At 45.9% G+C, this 26,867-nt stretch overlaps 1 protein-coding gene across 4 annotated transcripts in view; it reads left to right on the top strand.

The window, feature by feature from the left end:
• The window catches only part of myo1b (myosin IB), a 391,964-nt gene that overhangs the window by 94,150 nt on the left and 270,947 nt on the right, over positions 1–26,867 (top strand). The gene's annotated exons all lie outside the window — the stretch shown is intronic.

The following is a 26,867-nucleotide window of genomic DNA, read 5'->3' on the forward strand; positions in this document are numbered from 1 at the left end:
CCAGATCAATATTGCAGTGCCAGATCCCAAACCAGATCAACATGGCAAAACCAGATCCCAAACTAGATCAGCATTGCAGTGCCAGATCCCAAACCAGATCAACATGGCAGCACCAGATCCCAAACTAGATTAATGTTGCAGAGTCAGATCTCAAAACAGATTAATGTAGCAGTACCTGATCTCAATCCAAATCTATAGGACAGCATTTGATTGCAAAGCAGATCAATATGGCATTGCAGTGTCCCAAACCAAATAATCAGGGCAGCACCTGGTCACAAACCAGATCAGCACAGCAGAAGTAGATTCCAAAGCAGATCAATCAACAGGGCAGCAACTTTCACACCTGGCCAATATTGCAGCCCATAACTTAATGTAAAAAGTTATCTTCCTGTGACTTCACCAGTAGACAGAGTTTCTGCATTTTTGCATCAAAGATTGAGACTATACATGACACAGTATTCCTTAGCTGCTTTTCTCCTCCTGCCCCCCCCCCTAACCATGTTCTCATCCCCATCCTGACCCCATAATCACTCCTCCCCCGCCCCCCCCCCCACTCCCAACTATACTCCCATCTCCATCCTGACCCCATATCACTCCCCCTGCCCCCCAACTGTTCTCCCATCCCCATTCTGACCCTATATCATACTGCACTGCCCCCCACCCCAACCCCAACACCAGTTGAATTCTCCAGTAATTCTCCTTACCCTGATGCTTGCTAACATCATCCATTTGCTCTACTACCAACCCTTGCCCTCACCAATGCTCTCCTCAAAAAACCTGCCCACCATTCTGACCCATACCCTGAAAGAGTGGTGGAGGCAGACTCGATCACTGATTTCGTGAGGGAGTTGGTAAGTACTTGAAAGAAAAAAATGTGCTGGGCTATGGGGAATGGCCAGGGAGTGGGACATGCACGGGCTTGATGGGCCGAATGGTCTTCTGTGCTGTAACCATTCTATGATAGTTTTAAACACATCTAGCGACCTTGTTCAACTCTGTAGAGACAAATAGAACTAGGTCACTCTGGTAAATATGAGAAAATACTCCCAAAAGGGTGATTAAGGCTTCAATACATGTCCTGTTCTATATAATAATTATGCACAAATTCTCAGACTATTGAGCTTCTGGCAGAAAATAAAGATGCAATAGTTTTTTTTAATAACTTGTAGATGTGAATTGGAAACTGTAATGTGCAATAGAAAACTGCTTGACACAAACAATGCAATTAATTTTTTTGAAGTGGCACTAGATTGTCAATGTCATGTTTTTCTTGAACTTTCATTGAATCGCACAGCACAGGAGGAGGCCATTCGGCCTGTCGTGCCTGTGCCGGTTCTTTGAAAGAATTTTCCAATTAGTCGTACTCCTGTGCTCTTTCCCCACTAACCAGCAAATTTTTCTTAACCTTCAAAATAAAACAAATGGCTTTTATGGCAATGTGTGCTGTTACATTGTTAGCTTGTTAAAGCTAATAGAACTGTAAATTGGACATAAATGATAAAGAAAATGACTGACACCGAAGAAGGACTTGAGGTGATTGACTTGAGTCCTCTTGTTGAGAGCCATGTGGTTACAACTGGGATTGATGTGTGTGACTATTGTAGTTGTACAGTCAGAACAGATGCACTTTACTCACTGACTCCAGATACATGCCAGCAACTACTGGAAACAGTTTTGCTCTGGGGATTCTAATCTGACCCCAAACATTGGCCTGAAGTTGATGCGCTGGTGTAGCCTGCATATATCCAGGCACCAGAGGTGGGATCTCACTCTACTGACAGACTTGCTGCGCACCAGCATGGTTTTAAGCACTGCTGCTATGTAAACTGGCAAGAATCTGCACAGTTCTACATCAGAACATAAGAATTAGGAGCAAGGATAAGCCATATGATCCCTCAAGCCTGGTCCGCCATTCAATAAGATCATGGCTGATCTTTGACCTCAACTCCAGCTTTCTGCCCGATTCCCATATCCCTTGCTTCCTCTAGAGTCGGTGGGCTTAATTCTCCCCAGTGATTTGCGCCGTTTTTTTGGCGGGAGACATTTTTTTTGACGCAAGTTAAAAAATTAAAGTTTCCCCAAGATATGTGCGCCAGCGTAACTCAGTTAATTATGATTTTTTTTTTAGGTTAGTTTTTTTTGTTTGCGTCATGAGGGCGTAACCTGATGCCTGCACCAGTTTTTGTCAATTTTGGAAGTTTGCCCCCCAAAAATTTCTCCTAGGTCAGCGTATCTGACCACTCCTGAAAAACCTTCTGGTGAGTTAAGAAAAACCAGCGCGCATTGAAAGATCGGCGAAGAAAGACGCTATTGTTTCTCAGCCAAGTATTGGAGGGAGTTAAGAAGACTTAAATATGCAAAATAAAGATTACTTTTTTTTAACCTTAAAATGCAGTAAATGGACGTTTGATGGAATTCTGTAAGTTTTCATTTTTTTTCAACTGACACGCCACCACCGAACGTCTGCAAACAGGGCTGGAGGGTCGGAGTGCCCGCCAGCTGAATTGGTCCTGCGCTTGGACACGGGCTTGCGGCTCGGCTGCAAAAGAAGGAGCGTGGGGGGCTGTGGAAGGTGATCGGAAGGCATCAGAAGCCTGCACTATGCATCAAATGTAGCCCGGGGGATTGGGGGGGGGGGCAGTGGGGGGGTTCCCAATCACTGCGCCTGCTCAGACCTGAATGTGGTCCACAGACCTGTGGGGAGAGAGAACACAGAACTTTGTCCTGCCTGCCTGCCATTTTGAGCTTCTTGCAAAAGTAAAATTTATGTATGGGGACAATACTGGCAATGCCATACCTTGTGCGAGCCTTCTGCATGATGGTGCTGCGGAGGAGACAATTGATTTGACGTCATCACATGACGAAACCCAGAGCCCGTAGGATGATGGGCAGGAGGCCTTTCCCATGTTGAGTATATCGAGGCAGGTGTTCGTATCTGTACCTGAGTAATGCAGACTGTGTCAGAAGGCTGCGTTTCCGCAAAGAAGTTGTAACTGAGATCTGTGAGTTGGTAAAAGCAAACTGCAACCCAGAAGCATCAGGAGGACTGCTTTGTCAGTTGAAGTGAAGGTTACAGCTGCACTTTCATTCTATGCATCTGGATCATTCCAAGCTACAACTGGGGATATGTGTGCCATTTCTCAATTTGCAACACATGCCTGCATTCGGCAGGTGACTGCTGCACTATATGCCCGGAGGAATGACTACATAAAGTTCCACATGACCGCCCAGGCAATGCATGACATGGCTGTGGGCTTCTCCAGGATTGCTGGCTTCCCCAAGGTACAGGGCTGCATTGACTGTACCCACATTGCCTTGCGAGCACCTTTGGAGGACTCCGAGATGTACAGGAACAGAAAAGGCTTCTACTCCATTAATGTGCAGCTCGTATGTGACGACATGCATTGCATCACATTAGTTGATACAAGATACCCTGGGAGCACCCATGATGCGTTCATCCTATGCGAGAGTGCTATATATGCCATGTTTCAGCAGCAGCCGGAAGGGCAGAGCTGGCTACTGGGAGACAGAGGGTACGGCCTCGCCACCTGGCTCATGATGCCCCTACGTGTAACCGGGATGGAAGCTGACCGGGAATACAACATGTCGCACAATGCGATGCGCAGCATAATAGAGATCTTGAAACAGCGTTTCCGATGCTTGGACCATTCCAGAGGCTACTTGCTGTACTCCCCTGAGATTGTCGGTCAGTTCACTGTTGTGTGCTGCATGCTGCATAACTTATGCATCATGAGGCAACAGCAGCTGGTAGTAGAAGGCCCACCTGAGGTGATAGTGGCTGATGATGATGAGGAAGATGCAGATGACGAGGAGGAGGAGGAGGACGAGGAAGCTATGCAACTACCTGAACCCGGAGCATAACGGTGGAGGAGCGCGGGCCGTTGTGCCCCTTTAACAATTGCTCGGGCCTTGTGCCAGCAGCTCGTCCGTGAACACATTGCTGCCTGAAGGCTCAGCGGCAACTATTGCACATGGACCACGTTTACTGTTTGGTCCAGTTCTGTAATGTTGCGTTGTGTTAATGGAACAAATGATGGAAATGATTCTTGTTTACTACAAAAGTTGTGTTAATAATCGAACAAATAATGCAAATGATTCAGTTATAATTTGAAATATATTTTATTCAAAAGTTTAACAAATGTTTGTTTGTACTTAACTTAACTTTAAGAAACATATTCTTGTATCAAACTTTTAAAGTTTTCAGTTAAAATCGCTTACAAACTTTAAGATCACTTACAAACTCTTAAGATCACATAAACTTTTGATCACTTACTAACTTTTAAACTTGTAAATTTACATAACTTACAAAAAACTTTTAATTTGAAAACAGTTACAACAGTAACAACAAATAACAAATACAACAACAGCAAAGAAAGGCAGCACCCATTTCTCCTCCACCTTATTCTAAGACCGCCCGCTGCGCTTGGTCTTGGTGACTCCATCTCTGCCCACAGGCGGTGGCGCAGCATTTCTCGAGTTGGTACCAAGCTTATTCTTTTGATCCATGTTATAAAAAGGATAGAGAAGCATTGGAGAAGGTCCAAAAAAGATTCACAAGGATGATTCCAGAATTGAGAAGATATACGTATCAGGAAAGGAAGAAAGAAAGACTTGGATTTATATAGTACCTTTCACGACCACCAATTGTCACAAAGCGCTTTACAGCCAATGAAATACGTTTGGCGCGTAGTCACTGTTGTAATGTAGGAAACACAGCAGCCATTTTGCACACAAGCAAGCTCCGACAAACTGCAATGTGATAATGACCAGATAATCTATTTTTTTTGTTATGTTGATTGAGGGATAGATATTGGCCAAGACACTGGGAATAACTCCCCTGCTTATCTTTGCAATAATGCCATGAGATCTTTTACGTCCACTTGAGAGAGCAGACGGGGCCTCGGTTTAACACCTCATCTGAATGACGGCACCTCCGACAGTGCAATGCTCCCTCAGCACTGCACTGGAGTGTCAGCCTAGATTTTTTTTTGGTGCTCAAGTCCTTGGAGTGAGACTTGAACCCATAACCTTCTGACTCCGAGGCGAGAGTGCTAACCACTGAGCCACAACTGAATAGGTTCCCTTCCTCAGCTTCTCTGTCTCTATTTCTGTGAATAGGCTATTTACAAACATCTACTATAAGCCCAATGAATTGCACAGCTACCTGGACTACACTTCCTTCCACCCCATTTCCTGTAAGGACTCTACTCCATTCTCCCAGTTTCTCCGTCTCCACTGTATCTGTTCTGATGATGCCACCTTCCATACCAGTGCTTCCGGTATGTCTTCCTTTTTCCTCAACTGAGGATTGCTCTCTACTGCTGACATGGCCCTCGAACATGTCCGTCTCATTTCCCACACTTCTGCTCTCACCCTTTCCCCTCCCTCCCAGAACCACAATAGGGTTCTGTTGCGTATGCAATAGGCTTGGTACCATGAACTCAATCAGGTGCGACCTGACTCTACTTTATTAGCTCTCAAAGTGAGGATTAAACATGGAGGCTTTCTTTATATACAAGGGCTGCACGTGTGTGCCTTTGGCCCTATGACCTCCGACGGTCACTCCCCCTGGTGGCAGGTAAACCCAGGCATACATACATTACATCATTCCTCCCCAAGATCTTGGTATCAGTCCTATTTATAAATTAAGACGGTCCGGGGCTTTCCGCTCTCTAGTTGATCGTCTCAGTTCAATTCCAAATCTGGGTGAGCTCTCCGAGTCATTCATGAGGCTGGGTAGCCGATCTAATGGGAGTGGCAGTGTCCATGTTGGGGATTGAAGGTCCAGATTCATTGACAACAGCAGGGTCTTCTGATGGCTGAATATGATCATTGATGGTGTCCTCTTCAAGCTGTTCCGGTTCGTCTGTGTAATTTCGTTTGATTAATGTGCCTCCTGCATGTTTGCCCATTAGTGAGCCTGAGAATAACCATCCTCTTACCCTCCTTGGCCGTAACAGTGCCAGTGACCCATTTGAGGCCTTGACCATAATTTAGCACAGACACAGGATCATTAATAGAGATGTTGCGTGACACGGCAGTGCGATCATGATACCACTGCTGATGTTGACGTCTGTTTTCGACGTGATCGTTAAGATCAGGGTGGACAAGCGAGAACCTGGTCTTGAGACCTCTCTTCATCAACAGTTCAGCAGGGGGGACCCCGGTAAGCGTGTGAGGTCTCGCTCTGTAACTAAGCAGTATGCGTGACAAGCGAGTCTGCAAAGAACTGCGTTAGTTACGCGTTTCAGGCTCTGCTTGATGGTTTGGACGGCCCGTTCTGCTTGACCATTGGATGCAGGTTTCAATGGTGCTGACCTTACGTGCTTGATACCTCTGAGTCTCATAAACTCTTGAAACTCCAAACTCGTGATGCACGATCCGTTGTCACTCACAACGATGTCGGGCAGACCATGAGTGGCGAACATGGCACGAAGTCTCTCAATGGTGGCTGTGGATGTGCTGGATGACATGATTACACATTCTATCCATTTGTAATACGCATCCACCACCACCAAAAACATTTTGTCCAGGAAAGGACCCGCACAGTCGATGTGAATCCTCGACCATGGTTTGGATGGCCACGACCACAGACTTAGCGGAGATTCCACTGGTGCATTGCTTAACTGCATGCAAGTGTTGCACTGATGCACACATGACTCCAAATCAGAGTCAATGCCAGGCCACCAAACGTGAGACCTGGCAATGGCCTTCATCATCACAATACCGGGATGGGTACTGTGTAAATCTCGTATAAATCTCTCTCCGCCTTTCTTGGGCACAACAACACGATTACCCCATAGCAAACAATCAGATTGAATGGATAGTTCGTCTTTGCGACAGTTGTAAGGTTTGGTCTCATCACACACTTCCCTGGAAATGGCCGACCAATCACCACTAAGGACACAATGTTTTACAACCGATAAGATCGGATCCTGGCTGGTCTAGGTCCTAACTTGTTGAGCAGTGACAGGTGATCCTTCACTCTCAAAGGCATCCATGACCAACAGTAGGTCTGCGGGCTCTGGTGTTTCCACCTCCGGCGTGGACAACGGTAAACGGCTCAATGCATCGGCACAATTTTCGGTGTCAGGTCTCTGGCGAATGACATAATCATAGGCAGATAATGTCAGCGCCCGCCTCTGGATGCAGGACGACGCGTTGGTATTGATACCTCTATGCTCTGAAAACAAAGATATGAGCGGCTTGTGATCGGTTTCAAACTTGAAACGAAACCCAAACAGATACTGGTGCATCTTTTTAACCCCATATCCGCAGGCTAAAGCTTCTTTCTCTACCATGCCGTAGGCTCTTTCCGCTTTAGACATGCTTCTCGACGCATACGCAACAGGTTATAGTTTGCCCGACTCATTGGATTATTGGAGCATGCAACCAACCCCATGTGATGAAGCATCACAGGCCAATACTAAACGCTTGCACGGGTCATAATGTACCAGCAATTTGTTGGAACAAAGCAGATTTCTAGCCTTCTCGAAGGCCCTGTCTTGAGATACACCCCAAATCCAGTTGCCGCCTTTTCTGAGCAGCATGTGCAGTGGCTGTAATAAGGTGCTCAATTTAGGTAAGAAATTACCGAAGTAGTTGAGAAGACCAAGGAACGAACGCAGCTCCGTCACATTCTGGGGTCTGTGTACATTTTTGATGGCCTCTGTTTTCGAGTCCGTAGGCCTGATGTCATCTGCAGCAATCTTCCTTCCCAGGAATTCGACTTCCAGTGTCATAAATATGCACTTTGAACGTTTCAGCCTGAGCCCCACTTTGTCCAGACAATGTAGAACCTCTTCCAGGTTGTGCAGGTGTTTGGCAGTGCCACGACCTGTGACCAGAATGTTGCCTTGGAACACCACGGTTCTAGGGACGGACTTCAGTAAATTCTCCACGTTTCTCTGAAATAGGGCTGCAGCCGAGCGAATTCCAAAAGGACACCTGTTGTAAATGAACAACCCTTTATGAGTATTGATGTACGTAAGTTTCTTCGATGATTCAACAAGCCCCTGTGTCATATAGGCCGACGTCAGATCCAATTTGGTGAATGACTTTCCCCCGTCTAGCATTGCAAAGAGATCATCAGCCTTTGTTAGTGGGTCCTGATCCTGTTTCGAAACTCGGTTGATCGTAACGTTGTAGTCTCCACAAATCTTGACAGTGCCATCAGTCTTCAACACAGGAACAATGGGGCTAGCCCATTTGTTAAATTCGACCGGTGAAATGACCCCTTCACATTGGAGTCTGTCCAGTTCGATTTCGACCTTCTCCCTTATCATGTATGGGACTGCCCGGGCTTTGTGATGGATGGGTCTTGCATCCGAGTCCACGTAGATCTGCACCTTGGCTCCCGTGAAGTTGCCGATGCCCAGTTCAAACAGCGAGTGAAATTTGCTCAGCACGTGAGCACACGAAGCGTCATCCTCCGATGACAAAGCTTTAATATCGTTCCAGTTCCACTTAATTTTTTTGAGCCAACTCCTGCCGACCAGCGTTGGACCATTGCCTGGAACGATCCACAGCGATAGATCATGAACCGCCCCATTGTACGATGCCTTGACTGCTGCACTGCCAATCACTGGTATGAGCTCTTTGGTGTAGATACGCAATTTTGCATTTACTGGACTCAGCTTGGGTTTCACGGCCTTGGTGTCCCACAGCTTTTCGAAAGTCCTCTGGCTCATAATTAACTCACTCGCACCCATGTCTAATTCCATAGATACAGGCACGCCGTTCAATTTTACTTCAATCATTATCGGTTGGCACTTTGTTAGGAACGAATGTACACTATACACTTCCTCCTCGGGTATCTCGGGTCGCATTGCTGGATACGCTCCGGATCGGTCATCATCATCCACGTGGTGTGTCGCAGCACGCTTGCTGAGCTGTGAACACATCTGCGGAAGATGCCCCATTTTCGCACAGCCTCTACAAATATGCTGTCTGAAATGGCACTGATGAGGCCGATGATTGCCCCCACAATGCCAACAGGGTGAAATCGGATTTGTGCCCAATGGCAGACTTCGATCAGCTGCAGGTTTTGCAAACAGTCGGGTAGGCCCTGCCAGGTGCAGCTCTGCCAACCAACGACACAATCTGGTGCACAGTACTTGCCGTGGAGTTCCGACTCTGTGAGGATATCTGCTTTGTACTATCGACCGTGGTCAGGCAATCCTGGGCAATCGTGATGGCCCTGCTCAGATCAAGCGTCTCTGCAGCCAGCAGCTTCCACAGGATCACCTCGTGGTTTATGCCTATTACAAAGACGTCGCGCAGCATGTATTCCAAAGCGGTTCCAAACTTACACGGCCCAGCGAGACGTCTCAGGTCGGCAACAAATCCCCCCACGTTCTGGCCCTCAGAACGAACATGCTTGTAAAAGCGATATCTTGAGATAATGATGCCTCCTTTAGGTTTGAGATGGTCCTGAATCAGAGCACACAATTCTTCATAGGTCTTTTCTGTTGGATGTGTAGGTGAAAGCAGATTCTTTGAAGCTATAGATTTTTGGACCACAAACCGTGAGGAAAACCGCCCTGCGCCTAACTGCGTCAGCGTCTTCATCCATCTTGTTGGCCACGAAGTACTGGTCGAGGCAATCTGTAAAATCCTCCCAGTCTTCTCCCTCCATGAATCGCTCCAGGATTCCAACGGTGCTCAATTTTTTTGTGCGTGAAAGTTCATGTGCCTCGTCGCCAAATGTTGCATATGCAATAACTCAATAGGCTTAGTACCGTGAACTCAATTAGGTGCGAGCTGACTCTACTTTATTTGCTCTCAAAGTGAGGATTAAACATGGAGGCTTTCTTTATATACAAGGGCTGCACGTGTGTGTCTGTGGCCCAATGACCTCCGACGGTCGCTCCCCCAGTAGCAGGTACACCCAGACATACATACATTACAGGTTCCCCTTGTCCTCACCTTTCACCTTGCCAATCTCCACATTCAACGGATCATCCTCCGCCATTTCTGCCACCTCCAGCATGATCCCATCACCAAACATATCTTCCCCTCCCCTCCCCTTTCAGCATTCCGAAGATACCGCTCCCTCCGCGACACTCTGGTCCACTCCACAATCACCCCCACAGCCCGTTCTCCCCCACGGCATCTTCCTGTGCAAGTGCAGGAGATGCAACATCTGCCCCTTTACCTCCTCCATCCAGGGGTCCAAACACTCCTCCCAGGTGAAACAGCGATTCACTTGTACTTCTTGCAATTTAGTATATACTGCCTTCATTGCTCACGATGTGGTCGCCTCTACATTGGGGAGACCAAACGCAGATTCAGTGACTGCTTTGCGGAACACCTCCTTTCAGTCCGTATGGGTGACTCCGAGCTTCCGGTCGCCTGTCACTTTAATTCTCCACTCCACTTCCACTCTGACCTCTTCGTCCTCGGTCTCTTACACTGTTCCAATGAAGATCAGTGTAAGCTCGAGGAACAGTTCTTTATCTTTCGATTCGGAACTTTACAGCTTTCTGGACTCAACATCGAGTTCAACAATTTCAGACCATAACTTCTGCCCCTATTGTTTCAGGCGGCAGCTGTTTATGATTCTGCCATCCTCATTTGCAACATTTAATCCCTCCTGCCTTCCACCCGATCAGACTGTCCCGTTTGTTCTTTCCTCTCCTCCCCCTTTCCCTGCCTCTGCACCTACTTAAAAACTGGAACATCTCTAACTTTTCCAGTTCTGACGAAGGGTCTCAGACATGAAACATTAACTGTTTCTCTCACCACAGATGCTGCCTGGCCTGTTGAGTGTTTCCAGCATTTTCTGTCTTTGTTTCAGATTCCAGCATCCGCAGTATTTTGCTATTGAACAGGTTGGGGCTCGTTTCTCTAGAAAACAGAAGACTGAGGGGTGACCTGATTTGAGATCCTTAAAATTACAAAAGGGTTTGATAAGGTAGATATAAAGAAGATGTTTCCACTTGTGGGGAGTCCAAAACTAGGGACCTTAAATATAAGATAATCACTAATAAATCCAGTAAAGAATTTAGGACAAACTTCTTTACCCAGAGTGGTTAGAATGTGGAACTTGCTACCACAAGGAATAGCTGAGGTAAATAGCATATAGGGAGGAGACAATCGGCAACTAACTTTATAGTTGCTGAAATCATTTGCTTGGGCCTCCGCGGGTCACGAGCATCCATTTCCCTTCCACAGCATAGGAATCCTCTCCTCTCCCTGACCTTACACCTGCTCCATTTCAGCTGGAATCAAAAGGGAAGCTCACAGCCAAACCGTCAAACCACCATGCTTCCATTCTCGCAGCATAATTCGTCAAACTCACATTTGGTTTCCCCGTTCCTTCATCTACTGTTTGGCACAGTGGTTCCACCCTCTTACTAGCTCCTTCTGACACAGACTGTGGGGCACGCACTGTTATGTATGTAACTATGTAATACTTGCCACCAAAGAGCACGACTGCTGGAGTACTAAAGGTCACCTGCACACACGTGCAGGGCCAGTATAAAAGGTTGACTGCCATGTTGTTTAGGCACTCTGGAGTTGTAATAAAGAAGACTAAGGTCACACTAAGTTTAGCTCACAGTACTCAGCTTCGTGGAGTTCTTCTATACACAACAATTGGTGACGAGTAACAGAAAATGAACTTTCACGCAACCATGGCTGCGGTTGGAATATTAGAGAGTTTCGTAGAGGGTGATGATTGGGAAGCCTTCGTCGAGCAGCTCGACCAGTACTTTGTGGCCAATGAGCTGGAAGGAGACACTATGGAGAACGAGCTGGAAGGAATCAGCCATGATCTTGTTGAATGGCGGAGCATGCTCGAGGGGCTAGATGGCCTACTCCTGTTCCTAATTCTTATGTTCTTATGTTCTAACGCGGCCAAGCGCAGGGCGGTTCTCCTCACCGTCTGTGGGCCTAAAATATACAACTCATCAAGAATCTGCTCGCACTGACAAAACCAACGGAGAAGGAATATACAGAGTTGTGCACGTTGATTTGGGACCACATCAAGCCGAAGGAGAGTATCCTCATGGCCAAATATCGTTTTTACATGCACAACCGCTCCAGGGGCCAGGATGTGGCGGATTATGTCGCTGACCTGAGACTCCTCGCGGGACCATGCTCTTTTGGAGCTGCGCTGGGGCAAATTCTGCGGGACTTTTTCGAGTCTCACTACAGGACCAGTACCCGCTGCCCAAGGCGGATGACCTGTTCGCAGCGGGGGGGGAAGTCGTTCACCAAGTTGGACCTAACCTCTGCCTACATGACACAGGAGCTGGCTGAATCTTCGAAAAGACTGACGTGCATCAACACACACAAAGGGCTGTTTATGTACAACAGGTGCCCTATCGGGATTCGCTCAGCTGCAGCCATTTTCCAGAGAAACATGGAGAGTTTGTTGAAATCTGTTCCGCGCACCGTTGTGTTTCAAGACGACATCCTGATCACTGGTCGTGACACCATTGAACATGTATACAACCTGGAAGAGATTCTAAGTCGCCAAGACAGAGTGGGACTCAGGCTGAAACGCTCAAGGTGTGTTTTCCTGGCGCCAGAAGTTGCCCATTGACTCAAAGACAGAGGCCATCAAGAATGCACCCAGACCACAGAATGTGATGGAGCTGTGTTCGTTCCTGGAACTCCTCAACTATTCCAGTAACTTTCTACCTGGGTTGAGCACGTTGTTAGAGCCTTTGCACATGTTGCTACATAAAGGTGACGACTGGGTTTGGGGCAAAAATCAAGACACAGCCTTTGAGAAGGCCAGGAACCTGCTATGTTCAAATAAGTTACTTGTACACTATGACCCATGTAAACGTTTAGTGCTAGCTTGTGACGCCTCATCGTATGGGGTCGGTTGTGTGTTACAGCAAGTTAATGTATCGGGCAACCTCCAACCGGTTGGATATGTATCTAGAAGTCTGTCTAAGGCTGAGAGAGCCTATAATATGGTCGAGAAAGAGGCGTTAGCATGTGTATATGGGGTTAAGAAAATGCACCAATACCTATTTGGACTTCGGTTTGAGCTTGAAATTGACCACAAGCCGCTCATTTCGCTGTTTTCAGAGAGCAAAGGTATAAATACCAATGTTTCGTCCCGCATCCAAAGATGGACACTAACATTTTCCGCTTATGACTATGTTATCCACCACAGACCAGGCACTGAAAACTGTGCCGATGCTCTCAGCCGGCCACCATTACCCACCACTGGGGTTGAAATGGCACAGCCCGCAGACTTGCTACTGGTCATGGATGCTTTTGAGAGCGTGGGGTCACCCGTCACAGCTCGCCAGATCAGGATCTGCACCAGCCGGTATCCTGTGCTTTCTTTAGTAAAGAGTTGCGTCCTAAATGGGAACTGGTCGGCCGTTCCCGGGGAAATGAAAGATGAAATTAATCCATTTCACCAACATAAAGATGGATTGTCTCTTATGGGGTAATCGTGTGGTCTTGCCAAAAACGGCAGGGAAACGTTTATACGCGACCTACACAGTACCCACCCAGGCATTGTCATGATGAAGGCAATTTGCCAGGTCGCATGTTTGGTGGCCTGGCATTGACTCGGACTTGGTGTCATATTACATCAGTGCAACACTTGCTCACAACTGAGCAATGCACCAAGGGAGGCTCCACTGAGTCTGTGGTCATGGCCCTCCAAACCGTGGTCCAGGATCCACGTAGATTTTGCCGGCCCCTTTCTAGGGAAGATGTTTTTAGTAGCAGTGGACGCTTACTCCAAATGGATTGAATGCGTAATCATGTCATCCAGCACGTCCACAGCCACCATTGAAAGCCTCCGGGCCATGTTCGCCACCCATGGCTTGACCAACGTCCTTGGACCGTGTTTCACCAGCAGTGGCATTAAGCATGTCAGGTCTGCTCCGTTTAAGCCAGCATCTAACGGTCAAGCGGAGGGGGCAGTCCAAACAATCAAGCACAGCATGCAACACGTGAAGGACGGCTCCCTGCAGGCCCGCTTGTCTCGCATTCTGCTCAGTTACCGGATGTGACCCCAATCGCTCACCAGGGTTCCCCCGGCAGAATTGTTAATGAAGAGAGCCTTCAAAACCAGGCTCTCCCTAGTCCACCCGGATCTTAATAATCACGTGGAAACCTGGTGACACCAGCAGAACATGTACCACAATCGCGCGGCTGTTTCACGTGAATTGGATGTTAACGACCCCGTGTTTGTCCTGAATTACGGTCATGGTCCCAAGTGGGTTGCTGGCACTGTTTTGGCCAAGGAAGGGAATAAGCTGTTCATAATCAAACTGTTAAATGGCCAAACGTACAGAAAGCATTTAGATCAGACCAAATTGCGATTTACTGACAACCAGGAATGACTTGAAGAGGACATCACCATCGATGATCCACCAACACACACCCAACCAGCAATTGACCTCACTGTCAATCACGAGGATGAGCCCACCGTTCCTGACAGTCCGGCAGGCCAGCTGCGGTGCAGTGCAGCAATGGTCCGACCAACTCACACATGCCAGGGTTTGAACTTAGATGGTCAACCAGGGAACGAAGGGCTCCGGATCGCCTCAACTTATAAATACTGAAGACTTTGGGGGGGCGGGGGGGAGTGATGTTATGTATGTAACTATGTAATACTGGCCAGCAGAGGGCGCGACTGTTGGAGTCCTAATGGTCACCTGCACACAAGTGCAGGGCCAGTATAAAAGGTTGGCTGCCTGATTGTTTAGGCACTCTGGAGTTGCAATAAAGAAGACTAAGGTCACACTAAGTTTAGCTCACAGTACTCCGCCTCGTGGAGTTCTTCTATACACAATACGCACGATGCTTTGGGTGCTGCTTCCATCCCGGCCATGGTCACTAAAGGCATTCAAATAAAAATCCTGGCTCATTTCCTGCAGAAAAAAATAAAGATCTTATGGCTCCACCATGGTGCTTTAATTGTACCTGCCCCTTTAATGGTGCTGTTGCCTTTAAGGTCTGAATTGATCTTCCTATTTCTGTGCTCAGCAGAGTGACGTTAGCAACCCCCAACATTTGTCCTCTCCGTGGTAATGTGGGCCATTGGGAAATGCCAGTGATGCAGTGCTTCCTGTGGCACAGTGCACTTCTGGTGTCCTGAGCCCATATTGTTCCTGCTCAGCATGGGAAGCGGCAGATGGGTCCTCACCAGCTTAGTTGTGTGCAAAGTCAAAACTGCTTTGCACCTTGTCGTGTGAATGCACCGTAGGTTACTGAACTTGTTCTCGGAGTAACAGTGATGTCACTTCGTCAGGTAAAGTTCAAAATGTTTATCACTGAAGCACCAACATAGCACTGAGACTTTTGTTTTTATCAACATTTGGTACCCTTTTAAAAATCAAGCAGTTATAAACAATTATGAGCTTTAATATCCTTTTGTGATTATCCTTAGGGCCAATTCTGTGAATATTTTTGTTTAAATGAATTGCCAATAATGCTATCAGAAGGGCTGGTTTGAAATGATTCGTAAACTCAGCAGGCTGAGAGAATTGGATTAAGCTGCAAACTTCACACTGAAGCACTTTTGGGTCAGTGTTTGCATCTCTTAATACTGTTGATTCAATTACTCACACTGTCGGGTTAGTTAACTTTTTCAAATCAGTATCTAGAATGATGTCATCAGCATGCACTGTTCAAAAAATTGTGGAACAGAATAGAAGGATGTTAATCATAACTTTGTTAACATTTAATTCTTAAAATAGGAGCTCTTCAACTTTCCACAAATATAATTAGTCACAATTTCAGCCATGGGAAAGGCTGAGGATAAAGTTTAATGTAACAGAGCAATAGGGCACATCTTTCAGCGCTGTGTTTATGTTCCATTAAAATTCACCTCCAGTGATGATGAGATTGGGATTGAAAAGAACATCCTTTGTCTATAAACATTTAACGGATCTTACATGGCTAAAAGCAATTCTGGAGGCACAAAGTCAAGGCTCTGGAACAGTTTGATTTTAACTATAAATGCCTGAAAAATGAGGGAATGGGGCCTTCTAATAATGGGCCTCTCCTTTGCTATTGTGGCATTGCCGTTGACATCTGAAACTGTTCAAAGTATTCCTGGAAATTAATGATGGACTCGTGCAAATGTGGTTAAGTAGTCCCAACATTTGATGAATTTTCAAACGCTGTATCTGGTAGATACTGTAAGATATTAAATGCGAAGGAAATTTTCACCGATGGTTTAACAATGGTGATTTATATTTACTTCGGGAAACTATTGATCAGTGAGGAAAATGGTCTTCCAGCAAGAATGTAATATTCTGTGGACTCCAAATGTGCTTAGTCTCTCTTGCCCTCTTATACAGATTGTGTTCACCCCATTTTCTTGAGATGGTGTGGAAGGGACTTTGTTGAACTCCCCAGTGGAGAGTGGCTGCTCAATAGTTCAGAGTTTAGTGATGCTTCATGGAACTAGGACATCTGGCTTCTGTTACACGTCTTCTGGGATTTACTGAGAATTGAATATAGGGCTTTAAATTTTCCTTGTGTAAATAGTTATGTTGAGATTTATATGCAAGTGTTGTGTGAGATATTCTGCAGCCTTGTCTATATTTACTGTTGCAATGGGTGGTGGTGAATTGACTGAAACATATCTATATACACTTTGAAAACAGTAACATTTCTTCACTTGTTTATATTTTGCCTCTTCCTCTTGGACCCCCTGGCAGCAGTAAAATATTCCAGCTGGCAGATTGGGCAGGCAACCTGGCCATGGGCCTCTGATCATCCCATTGCTGAGCGAGCCACGAAGGGGCATGTGAGCCCGGGTGATACGTACACAACTTTTTTCTTAATGTTCTTCCTCCCTTACTGCAGCAAAATGCCAATCCCTTTAGAACTTCCTAAGACCATGTGGCTCAGATCAGGAGTTTGGCATGTGGGATGTATTAAGTTGAGAATTTGCATTCTACCACTCCTCAGTGCAATGTGTTGGAGTACAAATTCTAAAAGTCCTAATAAGGGGATTTTAAAAGTTTCAAACATCCTGAATATTTAAGTATGAAATATAGTCAACCATTTGAGCAATTAATGACTTCCCTCCTCACCACTGCACCCCCCCCCCCCCCCGCCACACCCCCTCCCCCGCCCCCCAATCCCAATGCATGGCATTTAGGCTTTTGGATTTACTAGAATGTATTGTGTTCTACTTGCGACAGCTGAATTTGGAATTGCTTTACAAAAGTAGCCCTTGCTTAGTATAAGCCACATCTGTAGGGCCATATTAAAAATTCTTGGGACCCTGGCCCCCTGCACAGCAAACTCCCCATCCACTGCCCGCAATCCATCCACAAACGTGTAATAAAATGCTTAGAGAGTTGCAGAGGTTCTAGAAATTCTTCCACCACATCTTCCCGCCCTGCCGTGAGGCTCCGATAGAGCCTTCCACTCTTCCCGTTCTACTTATAGGTTTCGTCCCGTTGCTCAGACCACATGCGAGACCACAGTCAAGTAACTAAATCGCCTCTCTCAGCGTTCAAATTCCAGTCATTGCCTGTCGTGCATTGCAGTTACCAAACAGTGGTGGTTAAGCCTGCACAGGGCAGCTGATGGGTGTCCCATCTTTTGCTGAGGCCCTGTGGTCGTAAATTAACACAACTCTGCCTATCTAAGCTTTTTATCATAGAATCATGGGGGCCAAACTTGGTGGAAGCTAAGTTCCGCCCAAGTACCGCCCAAAGGACCGCTGAGATCCTGACTGCACTTTGGGCAGAAGTTTCATGGAAAAATCTTGGAAAGACCGCCCGGCGGCAAAAATGGAACTTACGCGCTGAATCTGGGCAGCAGCGGGTGGTAGCTCCCATTCTCGGCGGCAAATGCAATCCTCGGAAAAAGTACCACTGAGGATTGAGTCGGGCACAGGGAGGGGGGAGCTGATGAAATTAAAATTTTTCAAAAACAAAAAACTACTAGAAATCCTTCAGGAGACCCCATCCACCTGAATCTCTGCAAATAAAAATAAAGAAAATAAAGTGGACAAATCTCTTTTTGCAGGTCTTCATACTTACCATTGAGGTTAGACCTGCCTCCATGCGGCGGTCATTTCCCCTGCTGCAGCGGAGGTCCTCCCAGACCAAACTGTGGACGCAGTGGGCGGGAGAACTCTTGCGTGTGTTGCACGCCGGTGCGTCAGCGAACGTCAGCGGGCAGTCCCCAGCGGTCTTCTCTCCCCGCCGGCGGGAGGTCTCCATCAAACTCGCTCGGACGGGAGACTGCCCAGAAAACTCGGCGGCAGCGGGCAGTAAGTCTACCAATTTTGGCCCCATCGAGTCTTCCAGCTCATAAGGCCGCCGTTCAGCCCTTCGTTCCTGCGCTGGCTCTTTGAAAGAGCTATCCAATTAGTCCCACTCCCCTGCTCGTTCATCGTAGCCCTGCAATTTTTTCCCCTTCAAGTATTTATCCAATTCCTTTTTGAAAGCTACTATTGAATCTGATTACACTCCCCCCCCCCCACCCCACCCGCCACTGCCCCCCCTGTCAACCAGTACATTCCAGATCATAACAACACACCACGTTAAATCTCATCTCCCCTCCGTTTCTCTCACCAGTTATCTTATTGCTCTTTCCCCATAGCCCTGCAAATTTCTCCTTTTCGATTATATATCCAATTCCCTTTCGGAAAATAACTTCAAGAAAAACTTGTTGCTTGGCTTTACAAATCTGCCTAAATCTCTGCGTACAGAAATCTCTTCTAATTGCCAATTTTCCCAAAAACTAACTCACAATCTCCTGTTTACATGTGTAAATAGTCTCAACCATCTCCACTCGCTCAAGGACTTGGCCTCAACCAACATTAACATATGATTTCCTGCTTCATATTTAACAGAGTGGTCATTATTGTCCTGAAAATTACGATATGTTTAGAGTGAAAGGTACATTGTTTTGTCCCAAGTTTAATATTAACGGATTTGGCAGAATTCTCTTTTTAAAATTAACGTCTTTATACATGCCACTGCTTAAATCTGCCATTTTTACATCTCATGTGAGTTCCAGGCCTAGTGGTTGAGGTAAACATGGGCCTCGCCATTTTCCACCTCTCCAGTCATCCCCGAGCTGGCTCGTGCGCTATCCTCCACTAATTTTGGCTGCTGCACTGAGGCTCCGCTGAAGTGATGGATGTTTGAAAATAACACGTGAGTTCTGTGCTTGAACACAGTCTATCACGCTCTGCCATCCAACAGGAAGTACTAGAAAATAGCATTTTGATAGAATCCGGTTGACATAGTCCATAATAAGTTTGCCAATTTTCCTGTGAGAGAATAAATAAAATAAATTCAAACACATTAGGATTCCTGGTAAACTAGCAGGGCCATTGTGACAACTGGAGCTGAGCATTTCCTTCCCACCTGAAGACTGAACTCATATCCCTGGCTGTTCATGGTCCAGTGACAATTCTAAACAGTGCATTATTGTGTACTACTTAACGTGACTGAGAGATTGGGTTAAAGGAAACAGCATCAGCTGAATTGGGAGGATTGGTTCCCTAACTGTTTCAATAATGATGCTTAAACTTTATGCAAAAGAGATTGATTCCAAAATTGCACATGACGCCATAAGAACATAAGAAATAGAAGCAGGGTTAGGCCCTATGGCCTAATGAGCCTGCTCTGCTATTCAATAAGATCATGGCTGATCATCGACCTCAACTCCACTTTCCCGCCCGATCTCCATATACCTTGATTCTCCTAGACTCTAAGGGGCTGATATTGCCCTTCCCTTAAAACCTGTTACTGCTGGAAATCAGTGGCCACGCTACGGAGTGCAATGGTCGCCGATTTTTCATAGTCTTGCCACCATTTTGAAAATTCCGATCCTGTGGTATCCCAGCGATGAACTCTTCCCTGCACTTCTGCCGATCCATCCTAAGTGCGTCATCAAAGCGTGCGCTGCCGATGTTCCTCCCAACCCCCCAATTGCGAAATTCCGGGAAGAAAATCTTGCTGGCCACTGGCAGTTTTTTTTGCTGGTGCACTGTGCTTGCAGTCCTTGCAAAATGGCGGTTCGACGGCCATTAAAGGGGAGGACCTACTGCCATCTTTTTTGTTGGCCAACTGCCATGTCGGGCCGACAATTATGCGCCCAGGTTTGTTGGCAGCCTGGCACCCCCCCTTGGGTGCCAGGCGCTGGCTGAGTCAAAACCCTCCCTGATGGCCCAGTGGACCGAACTTAAAGAATCGCACCGATCTTCCGTTTAAGTGAAGGGGCGAGACGTGGTGACATGGTACAATGATGATGTCATAAGCGCTATGCTGATGAGTGACAGCAGCGGACACTCTGCCCGACCCTATAGACTGCGAACTTCTGCTTACCACTGCACATCTGCCCCCATTATGACCGACTTGCGGTCTACTGAAAAAAAAAGCTAAAGAGCGGAATTTCGCTCAAGTGGCCACCGCATCAACCGCGCCGGTAAAAACACTCGAAACACGGTAGGTGCGCCACGTTTCCAGCGGTGGGCAATTTCGGTCCCCAAATATCTATCTATCTCAGCCTTAAATATATTCAGAGATTCAGAATCCACAGCCCTCTGGGGCAGAGAATTCCAAAGATTCACAACCCCCTGAGTGAAGAAAGTTCTCACCACTGACTTAAAAGACCTTTTGCTTATCCTGAGACTGTATCCCATAGTTCTCGACACTCCAGCCAGGGGAAACACCCTCTCAGCATCTACCCTGTCAATCCGCTTCAGAATCTTGTATGTTTCAATGAGATCATCTCTCATTTTTCTAAACTCCAGAGAGCATAGGCCCATTCTACACAATCTCTCATCATAAGAAAGCCCTCTCATCCCAGGAATCAATCTAGTGAACCACCATTGTATCACCTCCAAGGCAAGTATATACTTCCTTAGATAAGGAGACCAAAACTGTGCACAGTACTCCAGGAAAGCTAACTTCGATGGTATGAGACGTGAATTGGCTAGAATAGACTGGCAAATGATACTTAAAGGGTTGACGGTGGATAGACAATGGCAAACATTTAAAGATCACATGGATGAACTTCAACAATTGTAAATCCCTGACTGGAGTAAAAATAAAACGGGAAGGTGGCTAAAAAGGGAAATTAAGGTTAGTGTTAAATCCAAGCATATAAATTGGCCAGAAAAAAGCACCAAACCTGAGGACTGGGAGAAATTTAGAATTCAGCAGAGGCGGACAAAGGGTTTAATTAGGAGGGGGAAATAGAGTATGAGAGGAAGCTTGCCGGGAACATAAAAACTGACTACAAAAGCTTCTATAGATATGTGAAGAGAAAAAGATTAGTGAAGACAAACGTAGGTCCCTTGCAATCAGATTCAGGTGAATTTATAATAGGGAACAAAGAAATGACAGACCAGTTGAACAAATACTTTGGTTCTGTCTTCACAAAGGAAGACACAAATAACCTTCCGGAAATACTCTGGGACCGAGGGTCTAGTGAGAAGGAAGAACTGAAGGAAATCGTTATTAGGCGGGAAATTGTGTTATGGAAATTGATGGGATTGAAGGCCGATAAATCCCCGGGGCCTGATAGTCTGCATCCCAGAGTACTTAAGGAAGTGGCCCTAGAAATAGTGGATGCATTGGTGATCATTTTCCAACAGTCTATCGACTCTGGATCAGTTCCTATGGACTGGAGAGTAGCTAATGTAACACCACTTTTTCAAAAAGGAGGGAGAGAGAAAACAGGTAATTATAGACCAGTTAGCCTGACATCAATAGTGGGAAAAATGTTGGAATCAATTAATAAAGATGAAATAGCAGCACATTTGGAAAGCAGTGACCGGATCGGTCCAAGTCAGCATGGATTTATGAAAGGGAAATCATGCTTGACGAATCTTCTGGAAATTTTTGAGGATGTAACTAGTAGAGTGGACAAGGGAGAACCAGTGGATGTGGTGTATTTGGACTTTCAAAAGGCTTTTGACAAGGTCCCACACAAGAGATTGGTGTGCAAAATTAAAGCACATGGTATTGAAGGTAATGTACTGACGTGGATAGAGAACTGGTTGGCAGACAGGAAGCAGACAGTCGGGATAAACGTGTCCTTTTCAGAATGGCAGGCAGTGACTAGTGGGGTGCCACAGGGCTCAGTGCTGGGACCCCAGCTATTTGCAATATACATCAATGATTTAGATGAAAGAATTGAGTGTAATATCTCCAAGTTTTCAGATGACACTAAGCTGGGTGGCGGTGTGAGCTGTGAGGAGGACACTAAAAGGCTGCAGGGTGACTTGGACATGTTAGGTGAGTGGGCAAATGCATGGCAGATGCAGTATAATGTGGATAAATGTGAGATTATCCACTTTGGGGGCAAAAACAGGAATGCAGAATATTATCTGAATGGTGGCAGGTTAGGAAACGGGGAGGTGCAACGAGACCTGGGTGTCATGATACATCTGTCATTGCAAGTTGGCATGCAGGTACAGCAGGCGGTGAAGAAGGCAAATGGTATGTTGGCCTTCATAGCTAGCGGATTTGAGTAGGGAGGTCTTACTGCAGTTGTACAGGGCCTTGGTGAGGCCTCATCTGGAATATTGTGTTCAGTTTTGGTCCCCTAATCTGAGGAAGGACGTTCTTGCTATTGAGGGATTGCAGCGAAGGTTCACCAGACTGATTCCCGGGATGGCAGAACTGACATATGAGGAGAGACTGGATCGACTGGGCCTGTATTCACTGGAGTGTAGAAGAATGAGAGGGGATCTCATAGAAACATATAAAATTCTGAGCGGACTGGACAGGTTAGATGCAGGAAGAATGTTCCCGATGTTGGGGAATTCCAGAACCAGGCGTCACAGTCAAAGGATAAGGGGTAAGCCATTTAGGACCGAGATGAGGAGAAACATCTTCACTCAGAGAGTTGTTAACATGTGGAATTCCCTACTGTAGAGAGTTTGTTGATGCCAGTTCATTGGATATATTCAAGAGGGAGTTAGATATGGTCCTTATGGCTAAAGGGATCAAGGGGTATGGAGAGAAAGCAGGAAAGGTGTACTGAAGTGAATGATCAGCTATGATCTTATTGAATGGTGGTGCAGGCTCGAAGGGCCGAATGGCCTACTCCTGCATCTATTTTCTACATTTCTATGTTTCTATGTGTGGTTTCACCAACGCCCTGTACAATTGTAGAAAGACTTCCTTACTCTTATACTCCAACCCCCTTGCAACAAAGGTCAACATGCCATTTGCCTTCCTGATTGCTTGCTGTACTTGCATGCTAGGTTTCTTGCACAAGGACACCCAAATCTCTGAACACCAACATTTAAAAGTTTCTCACCATTGAAAAAAGATCCTGTTTTTCTATTCTTCCTACCAAAGTGAATAACCTCACATTTCCCTACATTATACTCCATCTGCCATCTTATTGCCCACTCACTTAGTCTATCTATATCCCTTTGCAGATGCTTTGTGTTCTCCTCACAGCTTACTGTCCCACCTAGCTTTGTATCATCAGTAAACTTGGGTACTTTATACTCGGTGCCTTCATCTAGGTAATGAACATAGATTGTAAATAGCTGAAGCCCCAGCACTGATTACAAATATCTGACAGTAAGTTTAAGGCAATGATTCCTTCTCGCAGTTCTGCTGATGATCTTCAGCTTTGCTGTTGCAGTTCGTGATTGCTTGAATTGCAGTCTTGCTCTTTACCAGCCATTTATTATGCTATATTTGTTAGATTCTGACAGTTATTGCAAGCAGCGCCTAAAATGTCAATTGTAACAAGTGGTGTAATGGCCCCTGTGAAATATTGTAATGCTCTTCTAACTGCTTACTTTTTTCTTTTCACTCTTTATTGCTGGTGCTAAAGTAATTGAAATGAAAAATATGTAAAGTATTTAATCTTATTAAACTTACTATACAGATTTTTTTTCATTCAAACATTCCTACATTGACGGTAGAAAACTAGTACATGCACAGTAGGGAAACATGTACAGCAATTATAAAAAGAAAGACCTACAATATTTCACAGATGCGTATACACCATTTGTTACAGTTGACAGCAGCAGCTATCAACAGCTACATTAATAACATTTATTATAATGTCAGTGATTTACTTTTGTTGAATCCAGTCATGTTTTGCTCCTGTGCTTCTCAATTTTCTCGGGCCTAGTTTTAAACATTACCCAATGTGTAGGACACTGGCAAGGTTGAAAGGTATAAGAGAGAAGATGAGATACATTCAGCCAAGTGGTGCTTGGTGCTGCTGAGTTTATGTTCTAAAAGCCTACAGATTGTAGGAGGAAGGGAAATATGAGGGAGGCAAGGAGCCTCACACTTTGAAGTTACGGGAAAGGATGAGTTAGATGGTGTTTATTTTTAAAATTCTTACAGACAGCATTCTCTGATCTTCAAGAGTTGAATTGTCAATACTTTAATAATAAAATAAAAACAGAAAATTCTGGAAACACTCAGCAGGTCAGACAGCATCTGTGGAGAGAGAAACAAAGTTTTAGGTCGATGACCTTTCGTCAGAACGTTAAATACTTGTCACGACTTTCTGTTGATGATTTATTCCACTAGTGTGTACTGAAGGACAATACAAACCAAACCAAAACAAAAAAATTCCTCTTCAGACAAGACATATCAGATGGATCACAATGTTGAAAGAGTGAACCTTTATTCCTCCTGCAAAACTCAAACACACTGCATGGAGGAACTCGCAGGCCACTGTGCTAGCTCCTGTATAGTGAGAGAGATTTAGGCAGGATTTAAAGTTGCTACTTGCTCTAATTTTGACCTAATTAAACCCTTTTTAACTGAAGGAACCACTAGAATCCTTGCATGTAGCATTAGCCACCAGCAGGCTCCAATTTTCCATTAACTTCTTAAGAATGTTTTTAAAGTAATTTATTGCAGCACAAACTTATCTGTATAATGCAAAATGTTTGAAGCTTTGCCCCTGTGTAAACATAAGTAATGCTTGGCCTCACTTCAGAGGGCAGAAAAGATATTGACCTAGAAATTCATGTTGGTCACGAAAGTTGCTGGTGTCACCGGCAACTGGAGTTAATGGCTGCTGAAAATGGCCACAACGCCAACGGGGCTAAATTCGTCTGGGGGCCTGGAGATTGGTGGCGCAGTGCTTACCTTCCATGTAATGCCATCCTGGTGATAGGAAGCGAGGCTGTGGAGCTCGCAAGGAAATGTGGGCAATGAAAAGGGCTGTGAATTAAAGGGGCCATGCAGTCAGAACTAATACTAATTAAAATGCAGTGCAACAATACAGTTTTCAGCCCTTTCTGCCGTTAAAAAAAATATTTAACATTAAAAAGAAGTCTCAAATGTGAATATTCAGCTCTTAAAGCTGAATTCCCTCCCTAACCTCCAAAAATGGGAAAAGTGCTTTAGCACTAACACAAATGGCTCAGCAAGCCAGGGTAGGGGCACCCAAGATCTCGCACACAGCACTCCAGCTTTGTGCAGGAGGACAACACTGCAAGACAAGTCTTCTACACACAGGGGCCAGGAGGGGCCAAAAATAAGGGTGAGGGACCACATCACCGAGGCCATAACTGTCAGCAATGTCGCCCCCACCACCTGGCTCTAGTACCCAAAGAAGTTTTATGGCCTCCGACCACTGGTCAAGGTCAGTAAATGCATCTTCAAAATCTGTCTCCTACCAACTACACAACTAGCCTCACACACTGCTCAATGCACGATCTCCACCCCAATCACTCACCTACCAACAATCTGTACCGAAGATGAGGTAAATCTCCCATTCCTAGCCTCCCCTCACCTCCTTGGAGGAGACAGTGCAGGCCATTCTTAGCAGGAGCGTGGCTGAGCCCTTGGCCAGTGGCAGGGCCTGAAGGATAAAAGATGCTGGTATCCTCATTATGTTATCCTCCTTCTGGCTTGCCCCTCATGCTTTCCTGCCCTCCCATCACCACAACTCCTGCCGCCTTCATTTCACACATCCAAGAAATGCAGCCTGCCCAGCCAGTGAGTGACCAAGAAGAGGAAGAGGAGAGTGAGGAAGAATAAGATGAAGATTGATTTGACACTCCCAGCTCCTCAAGGTCAACCACCAAGTCAATTTGCAGTGACCCCACTGAAAGTCAGCAGCCTCCGACCAGCCATGCTGCAGCCACTGAGGTAGCACTGCATGACATCAGTAGGATAGGCAAAGGCACCCAAGACACGCACTAAGAAAATGCATAAGGGTGATGAGTTGATTTCTTGATGTCATATTGGATAGATAGATGAATAAAGCTGGATTGGGAGGTTTGCTTTGTGGTGGCTTTTATTTCAGCATTGTGGCCAAGAGGAAACAGTGATGGTCAGTAACAGAGGGAAGGTTAGGTGTGGGACTAATCTTGAAAGGGGAATTGGGGTTGTGGTCACTGGCGGATGATTCCATCCTGGATATTCCAGCCACAAAGGGGCTGTCTGGGATTCATCCTTCCATCTGCTTCCTCCTCTTTGGCTTCCCCCTCTTCTGTGCCTTCCTCTTCTTTGTCATATTTGACCCTGAAATGAGCTTCCGACCACATATCTGCATTATAACTAAGGCCGTCTTTTTCTACCTCTGTAACATCGCCCTTCTCTGTTCCTGCCTCAGCTCATCTGCTGCTGAAACCCTCATCCATGCCTTTGTTACCTCTAGACTTGACTATTCCAACGCACTCCTGGCTGGCCTCCGACATTCTACCCTATGTAAACTTGAGGTCATCCAGAACTCGGCTGCCATGTCCTAACTTGCACCAAGTCCCCCTCACCCATCTCTCCTGTGCTCACTGACCTACAGTGGCTCCTGGTTAAACAATGCCTCAATTTCAAAATTCTCATCCTTGTTTTCAAATCCCTCACTATCTCTGTAATCTTCTCCAGCCCCACAACCCCCCTGAGTTATCTGAGCTCCTCTAATTCTTCCCTCTTGAGCAT

The sequence above is a fragment of the Pristiophorus japonicus genome, chromosome 3 (genome assembly GCF_044704955.1).
Source record: "Pristiophorus japonicus isolate sPriJap1 chromosome 3, sPriJap1.hap1, whole genome shotgun sequence".
Lineage (NCBI taxonomy): Eukaryota > Metazoa > Chordata > Chondrichthyes > Pristiophoridae > Pristiophorus > Pristiophorus japonicus.